General features: G+C 43.7%; 1 protein-coding gene across 7 annotated transcripts in view; it reads right to left on the bottom strand.

The window, feature by feature from the left end:
- LOC137333656 (uncharacterized) overlaps nucleotides 1–12735 on the bottom strand; it is a 430358-nt gene that overhangs the window by 129584 nt on the left and 288039 nt on the right. The gene's annotated exons all lie outside the window — the stretch shown is intronic.

Here is a 12735-nt window from a genome sequence, read left to right as displayed (position 1 = left end):
AAAAAAACCTGTATTTATATAATGTCTTTCACAACCTCCGGAGGTCCCAAAGCACTTTGCAGCCAATTAAGTACTTTTGAAGTATAGTCACTGTAAGAAACGCATGACATGATTTTGCACACAGCAAGGTCCCACAAACAGCAATGTAATAATGACCAGATCATCTGTTTTCAGTGGTGATGGTTGAGGATAAATATTGGCCAGGAGACCAGGGAAGCATAGTGCCAGGGGACCTTTTATGTCCATCCGAGAGGGCAGATGGGGGCTCGATTTAACATCTCATCTGAAAGATGGCACCTCAAACAATGCAGCATTCCCTCAGTACTGTACTGTGGTGTCAGCCTAGATTTTGTGCTCAGGTGTCTGGAATGGGGCTCGAACCTACAACCTTCTGACTCAGAGATTCAAGTGTTACCAGCTGAGCCACAACTGACATGTTCATACCAGAGGGGTCTATATTGGAGAAAGTAAAGATTGTCAACATTGTGGGTAGGTAACTGGGGTTCAAGTAGATTATACAGGCAATGTATTACCACTAAACTTATTGCCACTGACATCTCTTTAAATGAGTTCAGAAAATTCACCATGTCCTAAACAATTAAAGTGCAGTGCAACATATTTACATATTACTTTAAAAAAAAACCTTTCCCTGTTTTGATTGGAAGAGGAGTAGGGTATGTGCTTGTACTATATTGCCAGTTGTGTGTGCATCTGCTACACTCTGCTGCTCATGCATAACATTAAACACGGAAAATATGTCTCAAGCAGTCAGTCACAAGACCAGCACTGATAGTTCTGGCTTTACAACGAAATGTGAACTGAATGGATGCAAAATTTATATACCGCTAAGATCTGTTCAGCTCTTTACTATTGTATTTATTAAACACTGCACCAGAATTTTGGCACTATATTTAAAAAAAAAAGCACATTTAGACTAATACACTTTCACTATTAGCATTGAGAAGAGATGCATCTTCTGTTCTAGCCAGGTTCCCCACCTTCAGAAATCACATTTCACTCAGTGCCACATCCAGCCATACAAAGTCCGACACGCCCATTAGCTCCAAGACCTTGCCCACCACTCAGTCCCCTCCACTCATGCATTCCTGCAGGCAGCCTCCGTTATCCTTATTCCCACTCCCTCTGTTCCACCATCAATGGCTGCTGTTTCAGCCCGTTTGCCCCATTGCCCCTGGATTCCAGAACTCCCTCCCTAAAACTAGTTCCTTCCCTGTTTTCAAAAACCTTCTCTTATATTGCATCTTCACTTCTCCGAGCTTTATCCTTTTCCCCTTATGTTTGCTTTTCTCTGCTCTGTAAGGTACTTTGAGATGTTGTCACAGATGTGAGGAAGGCTGAAGAACTATAAATTATTATAATAATGGCTCACCAAAAAACATGGGCATTAAGCATCTGCAGAACATACATCAGTCAGAGTGAGTGTTTAGCTTTCACTTAAGGCTGAGACAATTATAAGAAGTCAGGACACGCTTCCTGGAGGCCTTTACAAGATGCCTCTCACAAAGTCCACAGCAAACAGAGGGAGGGACCAACTACTGCAAGGAGGAAACTAGGAGTTCACCACCTGGGCATTTTTAGTGTGGTTCAAATCACTTCAATAGAGCAATTTCAAGTATGCTACATAACTATCACGCCCATTCAACCTGGCCCGTAGAGTATCAGGAATTCAAATGATCTGTATTTACTAGGAGCCAGTAAAGTCACTCCCAGTAGATCACCAGAGCTGGAACAGTCACATGTCCACCAGAAGCCTATGTGTTCGTCTTCCCAGGTACCAGGTGGATAACTCCACCTCATTAGATTACAAGGAGTTGAAGCACTTAGCTTTGCAGATCAATCATAAGAACATAACATAAGAAATAGGAGCCTAAGTAGACCATACGGCCCCTCAAGCCTGCTTCGCCATTCAATAAGATCATGGCTGATCTTCTACCTCAACTCCACTTTCCTGCCTGATCCCCATATCCCTTGATTCCCTTAGAATCCAAAAAAATTCAGTGGCTCTATTTACATGAGCTCACTTTATTTAAAGGAGTATGTACCTGTAAAATTGCCTGAAGATTCACAGGTATGGGCACATTTAATTTTTGGAAGCAGAATCTTGAACCTCCAGAGCAAAATTATTTTATTTTCATGTTTTTTTTAATCAAGTGCTCATGGGTGGCTCCACTCACACAATAACATTCAATTGTGGTCTTAAATCACCAAAACCAATCTCTCTTTCTGTCTCTGTTTTGCTCCAAGTCAGAAGGGTGTGTGTTCAAGTTCCATTCCAAGACTTGAGCACGTAATCTCGGCTGACTCCAGTGCAGTACTAAGGGAGTGCTACATGATCGAATTTGTCATCTTTTGACTGAGACGTTAAACCAAAGTCTCATGGCATTTTTCGTACAAGAGTAGGGAGTTCTCACAGTGGCATGGCCAACATTCATCCCTCAACCAAAACCATCGAACTAGATTATCTAGTCATTCATCTCACTGCCATTTGTGGGACCTTGATCTGTGCAAATTGACTCATTTTTGCCTACAAGACAACACTGACCACACTTCAAAAGTAATTCATTGGCTGTAAAGCACTTTGGGACATCCTGAAAATGTGAAAGGCCTTATATAAATGCCAATTCTTTCTTTCTTCTCTTCTCTCTAACCTTGCTTTTTTCCTCTCTCTTTACCTGTATGTATCTGTAGTTGTGTGTCTAATACTATGGCCAAAAGTCCTTCTATATCTCTCTACCTCTCCCTCCATGTCTTTGATTCTCTCTCCAAATGTGTCTGTGCTTCTTTCTCACCCCATTGCTCTATGTGTCTGAACTTTTTCGCTTTGTGTCTGACTTTTTCTCTCTCTCTTTGTGTCTGAACATTTTTATTTCCAAGTTTATGAACAATTCATACTACCTCTCAGTGTGCTTTGTTATCTTTGTGAGTCTGAACTCTCTCTCTCTCTCTTTTCCTCTTTCTCTCTCCATGTGTATCTGAATTTCTGTGTCTCATGTAGTTATGAGTAGAGATGAGATTCTGGGACTATTTCTCAGTGCAGCAGAGAATGCTAAGAGATTTGATAGAGTTTTTTAAAAAATCATGAACGGTTTTGATAGGGTGAATAGGGAAAGACCATGTCCTCTGATCAGGGGATTCAGTGATGAGAGGTCATCAGTTTAAAATTGTAACCAAGATAGTGTGGAGTCAAGTTAGGAGAAATTTCTTTTCACAGAGTTGTTGGAGCATGAAATTTGCCATGGGGAGTTGAGGCAGAGACCACTGCATCTTTTAAGGGAAAATGGATACACATTTGAAGCAAAGGAAAATACAGGTCTGTGGGGACGAGCAGGACAGTGGGATTAGTTTTGGATTGTTCTAGCAATAAGTGGGCACAGACACGATGGGCTGAATGGTTTCCTTCTGTGCTGTACATTTTCACTGCTACGTCTCTCTCTCTGTGCAGAATTTTTCTATCACTCTCGCCATGTGTCTGACATTTTGTCTCTCCATGTATGTGTCTCTCGTGTGCCTGAACTTTCTCTCTCTATCTGAACTTCTCTCTCTTGTTCCTCATATGCTTGCACACTTTCCTCTTTTTCCCCACCTCCACTCTGTTCCCCCTTACTGTCTCCTCTCTCTCACTATTTCCCTCTCTTCACCCCTCCCCTCATTGTTGCTTTGCCTCCCTCACCATTTCCTCTTCCTAGCCCTCACCCCTCATTGTTTTCCTCACTTTTTTCCCTTTCCTGAAAGCAGTCACAGAGGATGTCATTTGTTACTTTGGACAGGGCAGTCTCAGTCATGTGAGCAGGGTGGAAATCGGACTGAAGTGATTCTAACAGGGCGTTTCGAGAGAAATAGGCACAATGCTCAGTTGCAACAACATATCTAAGGACCTTAGAGAAGAAACTGAGTTTAGAGATAGCCCTACCCCCCAGAAAATCTTCCCTGCAGCTCTTCACCTCTGTACTTCTCTCTCCACCTTTAAAAATCAACCAAACTTACAGACACCTCACCTAACTCTCTCGCCATTGCTCAGTGTCTGTTCCTTTGTCTTTTTTATCTTTTGCTATTCTTGCCCTGCCTGTGAAGTGCCTTGGGATGTTTTCCATGTAAAAGACACTGTATAAAAGCAAGTTGTTGTTAGTTTATGTAGGACAGTGCTGGAGGGAATTTTTTTGAATTCATTCTTCAGGACATGGGCGTCGCTAGCAAGGCCAGCATTTATTGCCCATCTCTAATTGCCCTTGAGAAGGTGGTGGTGAGCAGTCCATGTGGTGAAGGTACTCGCAATAGTGCTGTTTGGTAGGGTGTTCCATGATTTTGACCCAGCAATGATGAAGGAAGGGCGATATATGTCCAAGTCAGGATGGTGTGTGAGACTTGGAGGGGAATTTGGAGGTGATGGTGTTTCCATGCACCTGCTGCCCTTGTCCTTCTAGGTGGTGGAGGTCATGGGTTTAGGAGGTGCTGTTGAAGAAGCCTTGACGAGTTGCTGCAGGCCATCCTGTAGATAGTACACACTGCAGCCATGGTGCACCAGTGGTGGAGAGAGTGGATGCTTACGGTGTCACATAAAAACACCAGACATTAATGGTAAATTTTCCAATTCAGTTCTTCCAATATAATTATCAGTGCCATCCAGGACTTTTCAGCTCATTCTTTTTGTATGACATTAATTTTTTGCCTTTTACTATGTAATTTTCAGTATTTTAGTCACTAAAGCATTTATTATGAACCACTGTAGCTAACCATTTTATTACCCTAAAATACCACATTTTAATAACCACACTAAAATAGTAGATGAATTTATGAGAGCTTTTCAAAGTGAGTTATAAATTATAACATTACCATCTCATCAGCAACTAAAATATTTCAATAAAAAAAAACCTTACTTTCTCTTAGGGCTATGTGGTATTGCAGAATAGATTTTTGTGCAGTAGATGCAGGGAGAAAAATGCTTCAAAACAAAGCATCATGACATAATCCCGCCCCCATTACCATCACCATTCACAGTCAATGGAGGTAAACAAAGCTCAATAATATAAAAACATTCCGTTTAAAACTATGCACTGCTAGCCTGTACAGGCTGAACTCTGAACCCTCCTGCAGATAGGGCAAAATGGTGGCCAACTGCATTCACCCATTTATGTTTACCTCTGCAGTGTTTTGTTCCTTTGGCCCCTTGGAAATGCAACTTAAGTTGAGTCTCAAGTGTCAGCCTTGGCGCTGTGGGCACACTCTCATCCCCATGCCACAAGGTCCACATGGGTTCAAGCCTCACCCGAGACACTTCAGTGCAGTATTGAGGGAAAGCTGCAATGTCAGAGGTGGAGTATTTTGGATGAAGCATTAAACCCCGCCTGCCCTCTGGGATGGACATAATAGCACTTTTTGAAGCAGAGCAGGGGAGTTTTCCCCTAGTGTCCTGGCCAACATTTATCCCTCAACTAACATCACTAAACCAGATTATTTGGTTATTTATCTCTTGCTGTTTGTGGGACCTTACTATGGGTAATTTGGCAGCTATGTTTCCCCACATTACAACAGTGACTACACTTCAGAAGTACTTAATTAGCTGTGAAGTGCTTTGGGATGTCCAGAGATTGTGAAAGCCCACAATATAAATGCAAGTTCTTTCCATCATTTTTTGAGAACATACATGGGCAAAATAATAGTTATCCAGTCACTCATTTATAAAAGATCAGTAGTTACTACAGTCAGCAAGTCATCTTTCTGCAGCATAAGTGTTTCTTACAAACAACAATGAATTTCCCCCGCCCTGCAATTTTTTATGTGCTTGATCCCATGAACATCTAAAGGAAGAAAAGAGGCAAAGGCAGGAAAAAAGTGCCATTGCAGCAAAGGTACATTTCACAGCTGATGCAAGTCCAAACAGCAGAATATATTGAATAATCACACAGCTGTCAATATGACAAAGCACAGGTTAACTCTGGATATAACACTTCCCTGAGTGAATTGACCTCCAATTGGCTCAGGAAGCTAAAATCCCAGAATGGTACAGTAGTGTGAAATGTATTTGATAGGCTATTGCTCAGACTGATACTTATTTATATGATATTAATAATTGCTTCTCAAAGCTGGTACTGTGTAAAACCAAATGGGTTGGCAGATATTACTGCACTGAATCTACCTTTTACTTCAGGTTCGCCAAGAGAAAATTAAAAGATGATGGGACTGCAACCAGTAATATTTGGACTACCCTGAGTAACTGCTAGCAGTTAGCAACAAAAATAACCTTCCAATCTGTGTTTGACATATACAACAATGCAAGCAGTTTACTTGCTCTTTGTGCTTAATTGATGACTGCGAAGAAGGATGCTTTCCAAACACTACACTTTAAATTACGGGTAATCATTGCTGATGTTGAACAACAGGTTTTGCCAGATTGACTTCAGTACTCAATGAGGAATCAGCTTTAGTTAAAAAGCAGTAAGAATAGATTGTCACTAATAAACTATGTCTCAGACAATGAATTCACAGCTAAGTACAGTGTACCCTGGCAAAATTACATTTCAGGCGTAATCAGACAAATAATTTCAGGGAGGATCAAACAACCAGACACAGAACAACTCGGAAAGTGAACAGTATTTATAGTTCCTATGTACCCGAAGCATAGAATTATAGAATCTTACAGCACAGAAGGAGGCCGTTTGGCTCATTATGTCTGTGCTGGCTCTCTATTTTCCTGCCCTTTCCCCAAACCATTTGAAGTATTTTTATCTTCTTCTCTTATAAAAGCAATTAAGGATTCTGCTAGAGAATGTTGTAGGAATCAGTGAAAGAGACATTGGCCCCAGTTTTAACTCCCTCCGCCTGGTGGAAACCGGGCCGGGAGGGCAGTTAAAATGAGGGCAGCGACTTACCCACACTGATCCTACTGCTTTCCCTACGTAGCCAATGTTCACCTATTCTTTTGAGCAGGCACGCAGGACACCCGCGCAAGCCCGCTGGATCGTCTTTAAATATGCAGATTGGATCCGATGATGTCATTTGGTCCCGATGACATCAAATTTGGTTGGAGGCCTGAGCAGGGGAGCCGTGATAGCTTCCCTGTCAGGCCAGACCTGCCAGGAGGTGGACTGTGGGCCAGAAGAGGCCGAGACAGATATGCTTTTAAATTTTATATTAGATTTCCTTGTGGGCTAGGAGGAGCAGCCACACAAGGAAGCCTTGGGCCTCCCTTGCCCCAGCTCCTCATACTCCCCCTGATTGCATCGAGAGCTCCCCCCCCTCCCCACCACCTCACCACTTACCTGACTGCCAGGGTTGGGACTGTTCCTGCCACCACATTCCCACTGCCGCCCAGGTAATGGATCTGGTTGGGTTTGGGAGGGAGTCTGAGAAAATGTATGGAAATGAGGCCGGGCCATTAAAATCAGTTCCGTCCAGCTGCGCCACCCGTTTCAGGACTTGCGCGTACCATTCCCGCCCCACCCCTCATTGAAATTGGAGCCGCCAAGCCTGATAAGTACATACAGAGAAGTAAACGTTACTATAAACTAAACAGTTTGGGGTTTTAAATCTGCGAGCCTCCTGACGCACTCCCGCCATAAATCTGGTGGGAGTGCAGAAGGTCCATGAATTAGGCAGGAAACCGAATACTCTGGCTAGGAATTTATCTCCTGAATTTTTTATACCTTGCTGCTCCAATACAAGAGCTCTTTTGATAAGGATGCCTCCTTGGGGGTCAGGAGGTCACACATGGATCTCCTGATCTCAATGGTATCACTTCCAGTTTTGAGTAACCTGGCAGGGAGCCAAGAATCATAGGCATCTGACATTGGACGTACACCAATACCAGTACAGTATATACAGTGAAACCTGTAAATTAGGGACACCTAAGGGACTTATTATCAGCTGTCCTTTTTTTGCAGGTGTCTTTATTTTCAAAATGGTCATTATATCTACAGTAAACCAGATGAGCCAAATATCCGGGGATTGGCTGTATCTCCTGCACCGTTCCTTCTTTTTTTTCCCCTCACCTGGGATGGTGCCTAATTCTGGAGCCCCTCCAGCAGGATGTGATTTCAGTTCATTTTCTGTTTGTTGGGTTTCCCAGTTGATTGCCATTCCGAGGTCCTTTTCCATTGAGGGAGCGATGCCGTGATCCTGGGATCTGCTACGGTGGCAGCCTGCACAGGACGAGGTGGCTGCTGTAGGGCCAGAGTGTCTGGGGGATCCCAGCCAAATTGGTGGGGTTGGGGGAATTAATGTCCTGCAGACCCTTGTCTAGGGTCCCCGCCCTCCATGTGCTGCAGCTGCTAATGTTTGAAGTGCTGGGGGTGGGTAGGTTGCTGTTAACAGCTCATCAGTACCTGACGTACTGGAGGAGTGAGATGTGGTGTTGCTCTGTGCAGTTCCCGGCTTTTGTCAAATGGGGAGTTCTTTACCCAACATTCCTGGTGGCTGGGAAGCCGTTCTATTCCTGGATAGAGCCATGCAGGCATTCAATCCCAGAGATAGAGCAGTTTCTCTGCCGCTATGGATGCTGGGTAAAGAGCTCGCCATTCCACAAAAGCCATTTTTTTCACCCACTGCCACCTCCTGCTTACCTGCGTGTCCCCTGTTTTAAGTAGTAAACGGACTTGGTGCCTTGAAGACTCTCCGTAGTTCGCAATTTGCAAGTGTCCGTGGTTTCAAGGTGCAGGTTGTATATATTACATTGTGAGTTATTTGGGACTGTCAACAAGTGTCCGTTTTTTGGGAGTGTCTGTTTGTACTGGTTTCACTATATATCCTTTATATATTTAACATGGATTTGTCTGCAATTAATTCTGGAGCCCGCACCCTCACAATATCCCTCATTGTCAAAGAGTTCTGCATATTTCCTTCAGGACACAGAAATCTGTATTTCCCCTGCCATCGTCCAATTCCAATAAAGGAGATCTACTCATGGAGGCGGATGGGATGGCTGAGGTAGTAACTGAGTACTCTGCATCTGTCTTTATCAAGGAAGAAGATGCTGGCACAGTCTCAGTAAAGGAAGATATAGTTGAGATACTGGATGGGCTAAAAAGTGATAAACAAGAAGTACTTGAAAGGCTAGCTGTACTTAAATTAGATAAGTCACCCGGTCCAGATGGGATGCATCCTAGGTTGCTGAGGGAAGTAAGGGTGGAAATTGCGAAGGTACTGGCCATAATCTTCCAAACATCCATAGATACGGGGGTGGTGCCAGAGGACTGAAGAATTGCAAATGTTACACCCTTGTTCAAAAAAAGGTGTAAGGATAAACCCAGCAACTACAGGCCAGTCAGTTTAACCTCAGTGGTGGGGAAACTTTTAGAGACAATCCAGGACAGAATTAACAGTCACTTGAATGAGGGTGGATTGATTAGGGAAAGCCAGCACGGATTTGTTAAAGGCAAATCGCGTATAACTAACCTGATAGAGTTTTTTGATGAGGTAACAGAGAGGGTAGATAAGGGCAATGCAGTTGATGTGGTGTGTATGGACTTTCAAAAGGCGTTTGATAAAGTGCCGCATGGTTGGCTTATCACCAAGACTGCGGCCCGTAGAATAAAGGGGACAGTAGCAACATGGATACAGAATTGGCTAAGGGACAGGAAACAGAGAGTAGTGGTGAACAGTTGTTTTTCGCACTGGAGGGACGTTAACAGTGGTGGTCCCCAGGGGTTGGTGCTGGGACCACTGCTTTTCTTGATATATATTAATGACTTGGACTTGGGAGAACAGGGCACAATTCCAAAATTTGCAGATGACACAAAACTTGGAAGGATAGTAAACAATGAGGAGGATAGTGATGGACTTCTAGAGGATATAGACAGGCCGGTGGCATGGGCGGACACGTGGCAGATGAAATTTAACGCAGAAAAATGCGAAGTGATACATTTCGGTAGGAAGAATGAAGAGAGGCAATATAAACTAGAGGGCACAACTCTAAAAGGGGTAGAGGAACAGAGAGATCTGGGAGTATATGTGCACAAATCATTGAAGGTGGCACGGCAGGTTGAGAAAGTGGTTAAAAAAGCATACAGGATCCTGGGCTTTATAAATAGAGGCATAGGCCCAGATATTAGATGGAAGCAGGATAGCAGTGGGGGGGGGGGGGGGCGGTGAATGGACACGCGGGTAACCCAACCAATAAAAAATGTCCGTTTCCCACGCAATCGCGATTCAATTGGTGCCACTTAACGTGGCTTTCGGGTTTGCCGCCCGAAAGCTGCGCAGTGGGCGGACTGCGCACCCGCATCAAAGGCTGTCAGGTGGAGGAGCTCTATTTAAAGGGGCATTGCTCCAATGGCTGCTCCTGGAGCAAACACCCACACACCACAGTGGAGCAGCACAGGGGAAAGGCTGCTCCAAGATTCAACCATGCCTCACTCCAGATGCTACTGGATGGGGTGAGGAGGAGGAGGGATCTGTTTTACCCGGCAGCCAGGAGGAAGTGGCCTGCCTCTGCCACCAAGGCAGCCTGGCTCGAGGTGGCAGAGGAAGTCACCAGCGGCAACAACATCTCCCACACCTGGATCCAGTGCAGGAAGCGCTTCAATGACCTAACTAGGTCAGCCAAAGTGAGTACACTTACTCATTCTCCTACATTCTGTCTTCCACAACTCATTCTGCACTGCCAACACTACTCTATCACATCACTCCTCACACCCACTTAAGGCTCATCCTCAACTTACCACTTTAATCAATTCCGCTCTCATACCATCATAGTCTCCTTTATTCAAGCTCAGTACGGGAGACTATGATGGTATGAGAGCGGAATTGATTAAAGTGGACTGGGAAAATAGATTAAAGGGTAAGACGGTACATGAGCAGTGGTGTTCATTTAGGGAGTTATTTTACAACTTTCAAAATAAATATATTCCACTGAGGAAAAAAGGGTGTAAAAGGAATGACAGCCACCCGTGGCTAAGTAAAGAAATCAAGGATAGTATCCGACTAAAAACAAGGACATATAAGGTAGCCAAACTTAGTGGGAGGATAGAAGATTGGGAATTCTTCAAAAGACAGCAAAAAGTAACTAAAGGATTGATTAAGAAAGGGAAGTTAGATTATGAAAAGAAATTAGCAAAAAATATAAAAACAGATAGCAAGAGTTTCTATAGTTATATAAAAAGAAAAAGGGTGGCTAAGGCAAACATAGGTCCCTTAGAGGATGAGACCGGGAAATTAATGGTGGGAAACATGGAGATGGCAAAAATGCTGAACAAATATTTTGTTTCAGTCTTTACAGTAGAGGACACTAAGAATATCCCAACACTGGACAAACAGGGGACTCTCGGGGGGGAGGAGCTAAATACGATTAAAATCACTCAAGAGATGGTACTCAGTAAAATAATGGGACTCAAGGCGGATAAATCCCCTGGACCTGATGGCTTCCATCCTAGGGTCTTGAGGGAAGTGGCAGTAGGGATTGTGGATGCTTTGGTGATAGTTTTCCAAAATTCCCTGGACTCAGGAGAGGTCCCGGCAGATTGGAAAACTGCTAATGTAACACCGTTATTTAAAAAGGGTAGTAGGCAGAAGGCTGGAAATTATAGGCCAGTTAGCTTAACATCTGTGGTGGGTAAAATTTTGGAGTCTATTATTAAGGAGACAGTAACGGAACATTTAGATAAGCATAATTTAATAGGACAAAGTCAGCATGGCTTTATGAAGGGGAAGTCATGTCTGACAAATTTGCTTGAGTTCTTCGAGGATATAACGTATAGGGTGGATAAAGGGGAACCAGTGGACGTAGTGTATTTAGACTTCCAGAAGGCATTCGACAAGGTGCCACATAAAAGATTATTACTTAAGATAAAAAATCACGGGATTGGGGGTAATATTCTGGCATGGGTGGAGGATTGGTTATCAAACAGGAAGCAGAGAGTTGGGATAAATGGTTCATTTTCGGACTGGCAACCAGTAACCAGTGGTGTTCCACAGGGGTCGGTGCTGGGTCCCCAACTCTTTACAATCTATATTAACGATTTGGAGGAGGGGACCGAGTGCAACATATCAAAATTTGCAGATGATACAAAGATGGGAGGGAAAGTAGAGAGTGAGGAGGACATAAAAAACCTGCAAGGGGATATAGACAGGCTGGGTGAGTGGGCGGAGATTTGGCAGATGCAATATAATATTGGAAAATGTGAGGTTATGCACTTTGGCAGGAAAAATCAGAGAGCGAGTTATTTTCTTAATGGCGAGAGACTGGAAAGTACTGCAGTACAAAGGGATCTGGGGGTCCTAGTGCAAGAAAATCAAAAAGTTGGTATGCAGGTGCAGCAGGTGATCAAGAAAGCCAACGGAATGTTGGCTTTTATTGCTAGGGGGATAGAATATAAAAACAAGGAGGTATTGCTGCAGTTATATAAGGTATTGGTGAGACCGCACCTGGAATACTGCATACAGTTTTGGTCTCCATACTTAAGAAAAGACATACTTGCTCTCGAGGCAGTACAAAGAAGGTTCACTCGGTTAATCCCGGGGATGAGGGGGCGGACATATGAGGAGAGGTTGAGTAGATTGGGACTCTACTCATTGGAGTTCAGAAGAATGAGAGGCGATCTTATTGAAACATATAAGATTGTGAAGGGTCTTGATCGGGTGGATGCGGTAAGGATGTTCCCAAAGATGGGTGAAACTAGAACTAGGGGGCATAATCTTAGAATAAGGGGCTGCTCTTTCAAAACTGAGATGAGGAGAAACTTCTTCACTCAGAGGGTGGTAGGTCTGTGGAATTTGCTGCCCCAG

Source organism: Heptranchias perlo, chromosome 16 (genome assembly GCF_035084215.1).
Source record: "Heptranchias perlo isolate sHepPer1 chromosome 16, sHepPer1.hap1, whole genome shotgun sequence".
Classification (NCBI taxonomy): Eukaryota; Metazoa; Chordata; class Chondrichthyes; order Hexanchiformes; family Hexanchidae; genus Heptranchias; species Heptranchias perlo.
This window is presented reverse-complemented; position numbering and strand designations above follow the sequence as displayed.